Source organism: Leucoraja erinacea, unplaced genomic scaffold, assembly GCF_028641065.1.
Source record: "Leucoraja erinacea ecotype New England unplaced genomic scaffold, Leri_hhj_1 Leri_103S, whole genome shotgun sequence".
NCBI classification, from domain to species: Eukaryota; Metazoa; Chordata; class Chondrichthyes; order Rajiformes; family Rajidae; genus Leucoraja; species Leucoraja erinaceus.
This window is the reverse complement of record NW_026575275.1, coordinates 145,001-152,553: the sequence shown is the minus strand read 5'-3', so window position 1 is coordinate 152,553 and position 7,553 is coordinate 145,001.

The window sequence follows — 7,553 nt, the reverse complement described above, 5'->3', positions numbered from 1 at the left end:
ACAACGAAATGCATTTTCGAAATGCTGTATCTCTTGTTTCCCTTTCCCCTGACTCTCAGTCTGAAGAAGGGTCTCGACCTGAAACATCACCTGTCCGTTTTTCTCCAGGATGCTCAGATTCAGGTTCAGATTCAAATTTTATTGTCAATGTGCAGTGTACAGTACAGAGACAGCGAAATGCTGCCTGACCCGCTGAGTGACACCAGCACTATGTATCTTTACCCGACTCACCTTAAACCAAGACCAAGGAGCTGATTATTGACTTCAGGAGGTCCCATAATGGAGAATACGCCCCAATCTCCATCTACGGGGGACAGTGTGGAGAGAGTGTCCAGCTTTAAGTTTCTGGGCACTCACATTTCAGAGGACCTCACATGGTCCACCAACACCGCTGCGCTGGTCAAGAAGGCACAGCAACGACTGTTCTTCCTGAGAACATTAAAAAAGACTGGTCTGCCCCAACAGCTGCTGACAACGTTCTACCGCTGCACCACAGAGAGCATATTAACGTATGGCATCTCTGTGTGGTATCTCAGCTGCACGGAGGCGGAGAGGAGAGCTCTTCAGCGCGTCGTCCACAGAGCGCAGAGGATCATTGGGACACAGCTACCAGCCTTGGAGGGCATCTACCACACACGGTGCCTCAGGAAGGCCGTCAGCATCCATAAAGACTCCTCACACCCTTGTAACGGACTGTTCGAACTACCTCCCTCCGGCAGACGTTACAAGGCCTTCTACGCCCGAACCTCCAGACTCAGGAACAGCTTCATTCCCAGAACTATAGCGGCTCTGAACCGGCCCTGCTGAGTGCCCCCCACCCCCCCTGGACTGTCTCCCTCGGATGGTCACGACACAGATTATTTATTTATTTTACCTTTCTTTTACATCGGTTGGAAGCTGCATACTAAATCACGTTGCACTGATGTGCAATGACAATAAAAATTAAAAATAAAAAGATATTATTATTATTATTAAACCTTAATGTTCTCAGTTCCCCTGAGAGGGAATCCAATTGAAACATAAGATTGTTTAGGACACACTAGAGGCAGGAAACATGTTCCCGATGTTGGGGGGAGTCCAGAACCAGGGGCCACACAGTTTAAGAATAAGGAGTAAGCCATTTAGAACGGAGACGAGGAAACACTTTTTCTCACAGAGAGTGGTGAGTCTGTGGAATTCTCTGCCTCAGAGGGCGGTGGAGGCCGGTTCTCTGGATGCTTTCAAGAGGGAGCTAGATAGGGCTCTTAAAAATAGCAGAGTCGGGGGGATATGGGGAGAAGGCAGGTACGAGGTACTGATTGGGGATGATCAGCCATGATCACATTGAATGGCGGTGCTGGCTCGAAGGGCCGAATGGCCTACTCCTGCACCTATTGTCTATTGTCATTGGGACAGGCAGCACCTCTGGAGAGAAGGACTGGGCAAGAGACTCTGTGCCTCTGCTCTGTGCGGTGATGAATCTGGGGAATTCTTTGCCACAGACGGCAGTGGAGGCCAAAGTCAATGAATATTTTTTAAGGCGAAGATTGACAGATTTTTGATTAGTGCGGGTGTCAGGGGCTATGCGGAGAAGGCAGGAGAATGGGGTTGACAGGGAAAGATTCCAGATTCAGGGACAGTTTCATCCCAGCTCTTATAGGCAACTCAACTACTATCTACCTCTTTGGAGACCCTCGGACTTTCCTAGATCGGACTTTACTGGCACTAAACGTTATTCCCTGATCATGTATCTCTGCACTGTAAACGGCTCATAAAAACATAGAAATTAGGTGCAGGAGTAGAGGCCATTCGGCCCTTCGAGCCTGCACCGCCATTCAATATGATCATGGCTGATCATCCAACTCAGTATCCAATCCCTGCCTTCTCTCCATACCCCCTGATCCCTTTAGCCACAAGGGCCACATCTAACTCCCTCTTAAATATAGCCAACGAACTGGCTTCAACTACCTTCTGTGGCAGAGAATTCCACAGATTCACCACTCTCTGTGTAAAAAATGATTTTCTCATCTCGTTCCTAAAAGATTTCCTCCTTTATCCTTAAAATGTGACCCCCTTGTTCTGGACTTCCCCAATATCGGGAACAATCTTCCTGCATCTAGCCTGTCCAACCCCTTAAGAATTTTGTAAGTTTCTATAAGATCCACCCCTCAATCTTCTAAATTCTAGCGAGTACAAGCCGAGTCTATCCAGTCTTTCTTCATATGAAAGTCCTGACATCCCAGGAATCAGTCTGACTCGATTGTAATCATGTATTTTCTTTCTGTTGACCCCGAATACTAACTTACTTACTGCCTATTATGCCTCCTGGCATACAGGGCTGCAACAAAGGTCCTCCACTCCTGTCTGTTCTGGGCTAGCTACTGGACACTATCCCAGGTCAGGTAGCCCTGGAAGTCCATCATGCCCAGTAGTGCTGGTTCCTTCAGTTGCTGTTGCTGTAACATATTTGTTTTACGAGACAAGGTTGTTAGCCCTGTGCTCAACCTCCAACCTGGAGGACCAGTGGATCGCTCTTTGTCTCTAAGCATGCAGGTACAGCAGGCAGTGAAAAAAGCGAATGGCATGTTGGCCTTCATAACAAGAGGAATCGAATATAGCAGCAAAGAGGTCCTTCTGCAGTTGTACAGAGCCCTAGTGAGACCACACCTGGAGTATTGTGTGCAGTTTTGGTCCCCTAATTTGAGGAAGGACATTCTTGCTATTGAGGGAGTGCAGCGTAGGTTTACAAGGTTAAGTCCCGGGATGGCGGGACTGTCATATGCTGAGAGAATGGAGTTGCTGGGCTTGTACACTCTGGAGTTTAGAAGGATGAGAGGGTATCTCATTGAAACCTATAAGATTATTAAGGGCTTGGACATGCTAGAGGCAGGAAACATGTTCCCGATGTTGGGGGAGTCCAGAACCAGGGGCCACTCTGGAGTAAGCCATTTAGAACAGAGACGAGGAAACACATTTTCTCACAGAGAGTGGTGAGTCTGTGGAATTCTCTGCCTCAGAGGGCGGTGGAGGCAGGTTCTCCGGATGCTTTCAAGAGAGAGCTAGATAGGGCTCTTAAAAATAGCGGAGTCAGGGGATATTAAGGGACAGAATTTTAGGGGTAATATGAGGGGGAACTTCTTTACGCAGAGTGGTGGCGGTGTGGAATGAGCTCCCAGTGGAAGTGGTGGAGGCAGGTTCATTGGTATCATTTAAAATTAAATTGGATAGGCATATGGATGAGAAGGGAATGGAGGGTTATGGTACGAGTGCAGGCAGGTGGGACTAAGGGGAAAAAAATTTGTTCGGCACGGACTTGTAGGGCCGAGATGGCCTGTTTCCGTGCTGTAATTGTTATATGTTATATGTTATATGATATGGGGAGAAGGCAGGAACGGGGTACTGATTGGGGATGATCAGCCATGATCACATTAAATGGCGGTGCTGGCTCGAAGGGCCAAATGACCTACTCCTGCACCCATTGTCTATTGTCTATTGACACTACCCCAGGTCAGGTCGATAGCCCTGGAAATCCATCACACCCAGTAGTGTTGATACCACCAGTTGCTGTTTCCGTAACATGTGTGTTTTACAAGACAGGGTTTGTTAGCCCTGTGCTCAACCCCCAACCTGGAGGACCAGTGGATCGCTCTTCATCTGGCCTCTACCCTTCGACCTGTCCAGCACGGGAGACCCGAACAGGAGACGAATCTCCCACCGGCATAACTCTAGGGGTCACTGAGGCACCACAAGCTCCCCGAGCACGACAAGGGTGCAACCCAATTGGGAGTTGACCCGGTTAGCACGCTACAGAAGCTTTTCACTGTACCTCGGCATACGTGACAATAAACTAAACTGTGTGAGATAGATCAGCCATGGCGGAGTAGACGTGATGGGAATTTAGTTTAGTTTAGAGACACAGTACAGGAACAGGCCATCAATCCCCGCACAATAACACTATCCTACACACACTCGGGACAATTGAAACATACATCAAGCCAATTAACCTATGAGGTACACAAAATTGCTGGAGAAACTCAGCGGGTGCAGCAGCATCTATGGAGCGAAGGAAATAGGTGACGTTTCGGGCCGAAACCCTTCTTCAGACTAATGACCTTCTTTAGACCTTCAGACTAAAACCCTTCTTCAGACTAATAATTAACCTATAAACCTGCATGTCTTTGGAGTGAGGGAGGAAACCAAATATAATAGACAATAGACAATAGACGCAGCAGTAGGCCATTCAGCCCTTCGAGCCAGCACCACCATTTAATGTGATCATGGCTGATCATCCCCAATCAGTACTTCGTTACTGCCTTCACCCCATATCCCCTGACTCCACTATCTTTAAGAGCCCTATCTAGCTCTCCCTTGAAAAAGGATTTGAGTATAGGAGCAGGGAGGTTCTACTGCAGTTGTACAGGGTCTTGATGAGACCACATCTGGAGTATTGTGTACAGTTTTGGTCTCCTAATCTGAGGAAAGACATTCTTGCCATAGAGGGAGTACAGAGAAGGTTCACCAGACTGATTCCTGGGATGTCAGGACTTTCATATGAAGAAAGACTGGATAGACTTAGCTTGTACTCTCTAGAATTTAGAAGATTGAGGGGGGATCTTATGGAAACTTACAAAATTCTTAAGGGGTTGGACAGGCTAGATGCAGGAAGATTGTTCCCGATGTTGGGGAAGTCCAGGACAAGGGGTCACAGTTTAAGGATAAAGGGGAAATCCTTTAGGACCGAGATGAGAACAACATTTTTCACACAGAGAGTGGTGAATCTGTGGAATTCACTGCCACAGAAGGTAGTTGAGGCCAGTTCATTGGCTATATTTATGAGGGAGTTAGATGTGGCCCTTGTGGCCAAAGGGATTAGGGGGTATGGAGAGAAGGCAGGTACAGGATACTGAGTTGGATGATCAGCCATGGTCATATTGAATGGCGGTGCAGGCTCGAAGGGCCGAATGGCCTACCCCTGCACCTATTTTCTATGTTTCTATGTTTCTATGAAAGCATCCAGAGAACCTGCCTCCACCGCCCTCAGAGGCAGAGAATTCCACAGACTTCTGCTCCTAGATCCTATGAACTTATGAACCCGATCTATTCCTCTCTTGATATTTGTCCGCTGTCCACTGTTGATCTATAAAAAGGCTATAAAAAGGCAGCAAGCACTAAGTTTTACGGCATGACTCACCACCCTCTGGGACTGAGAGGGCTGTCAGAGTGAAAGCGATGATCTCTCCCCAGCGAAGGGAGGATTTACTGGCACGTTTATGTTGCCGTCTGGTCAGCATGTTTAAAGCAACATTTCCTTCTCCTGCAACACCAATCGACTCACGTGTGCGTTACGACCTCAACTGTTTGTGACTATTTCTCATTTGATCTTTACGCGAGCGCGCGGTGCATAATTGCACCATTTCATGGAATTTAGATGTAGTGCCGGTGTTACCATGTGTTTCAAGTTGAACTGGTAATCCAGACTTAGATGCTGGAGGCATTAACACACACACACACACCGTACACAGGTGCGGACATGGAATTGGCGATCCCTGGGGCGCAGGGGGGGGTGGGGGGTGATATCATAGAGGTGCACGTAGAAACATAGAAATAGGTGCATAGAAACATAGAAACATAGAAATTAGGTGCAGGAGTAGGCCATTCGGCCCTTCGAGCCTGCACCACCATTCAATATGATCATGGCTGATCATCCAACTCAGTATCCCGTACCTGCCTTCTCTCCATACCCTCTGATCCCCTTAGCCACAAGGGCCACATCTAACTCCCTCTTAAATATAGCCAATGAACTGTGGCCTCGACTACCCTCTGTGGCAGAGAGTTCCAGAGATTCACCACTCTCTGTGTGAAAAAAGTTCTTCTCATCTCGGTTTTAAAGGATTTCCCCCTTATCCTAAAGCTGTGACCCCTTGTCCTGGACTTCCCCAACATCGGGAGCAATCTTCCTGCATCTAGCCTGTCCAACCCCTTAAGAAGGCCGTTCAGTCCTTCAAGCCAGTACCGCCATTCAATAGACGATAGACAATAGGTGCAGGAGTAGGCCATTCGGCCCTTCGAGCCAGCACCGCCATTCAATGAGATCATGGCTGATCATCCCCAATCAGTACCCCGTTCCTGCCTTCTCCCCATATCCCCTGACTCCGCTATTTTTAAGAGCCCTATCTAGCTCTCTCTTGAAAGCATCCAGAGAACCTGGGGCAGAGAATTCCACAGACTCACCACTCTCTGTGAGAAAAAGTGTTTCCTCGTCTCCGTTCTACATGGCTTACTCCTTATTCTTAAACTGTGGCCCCTGGTTCAATGTTCAAGAAAGAACTGCAGATGCTGGAAAAATCGAAGGTAGACAAAAATGCTGGAAAAACCCATTGGGTGAGGCAGCATCTATGGAGCGAAGTAATAGACCACGTTTCCAATTCCTTCTCTCCACAGATGCTGCCTCACCCGCTGAGTTTCTCCAGCATTTTTGTCCACCAGCCATTCAATATGATCATAGCTGATCATCCAAAATCAGTAGCCTGTCCCGGCTTTTCCCCATATCCATTGATTCCCTTAGCCCTAAGAGCTAAATCTAACTCTCTCTTGAATTCCACAGACTCGCCACTCTCTGTGAGTAAAAGTGTTTCCTCATCTCCGTTCTAAATGGCTTACCCCTTATTCTTAAACTGTGTGGCCCCTGGTTCTGGATTCCCCCAACATCGGGAACATGTTTCCTGCCTCTAGCTTATCCAAACCCTTAACAATCTTATATGTTTCAATGAGATCTCCTCTCATCCTTCTAAACTCCAGAGTGTGCTAGCCCAGCCGCTCCATTCTCTCAGCATATGACAGTCCCGCCATCCCGGGAATTAACCTTGTAAACCTACGCTGCACTCCCTCAATAGCAAGAATGTCCTTCCTCAAATTAGGGGACCAAAACTGCACACAATACTCCAGAAATCAGGATAGCAGATAGTATAGTCTGACCATCAGCCCCCAAATAAGCTACAAACTACAAAGACTTTAAGTGAAGAAAGTTCTTGAGAGGAAAGATCGGGTAGACACACAGGTTTCGTTTAGTTTTGAGACAGAGCGCGGAAACAGGCCCTTCGGCCCACCGAGTCCGTTACACACCAGGGACAATTTACACTTATCCCAAGCCAATGAAAGGCCTGTACGTGTTTGGAGTGTGGGAGGAAACCGAAGATCCCGGAGAAACCCCACGCCGGTCACGGGGAGAGAACGTACAAACTCCGCACAGACAGCACCTGTAGTCAGGATCGAACCCGGGTCTCTGGCGCTGCGAGGCAGCAACTCTACCGCTGCGCCGCCATAAAGTTAAGTGAAGCCCAAAGTAAAGAAACATAGAGTGTTTGGGTGTTACCGTGCGAGAGAAAGAGAGGTAGAGGAGAGGGCGGGAGAGGGAGAGGGAGGAGAGGGAGAGAGGGAGAGAGGGAGAGGGGAGAGAGAGGGGAGAGAGGGAGAGGGAGGGGGGGAGAGAGAGAGAGGGAGAGAGAGGGGGAGAGAGGGAGAGAGAGAGAGGGAGGGGGGGGGGGGGGGAGGGGGGGGAGGGGGAGAGGAGAGGA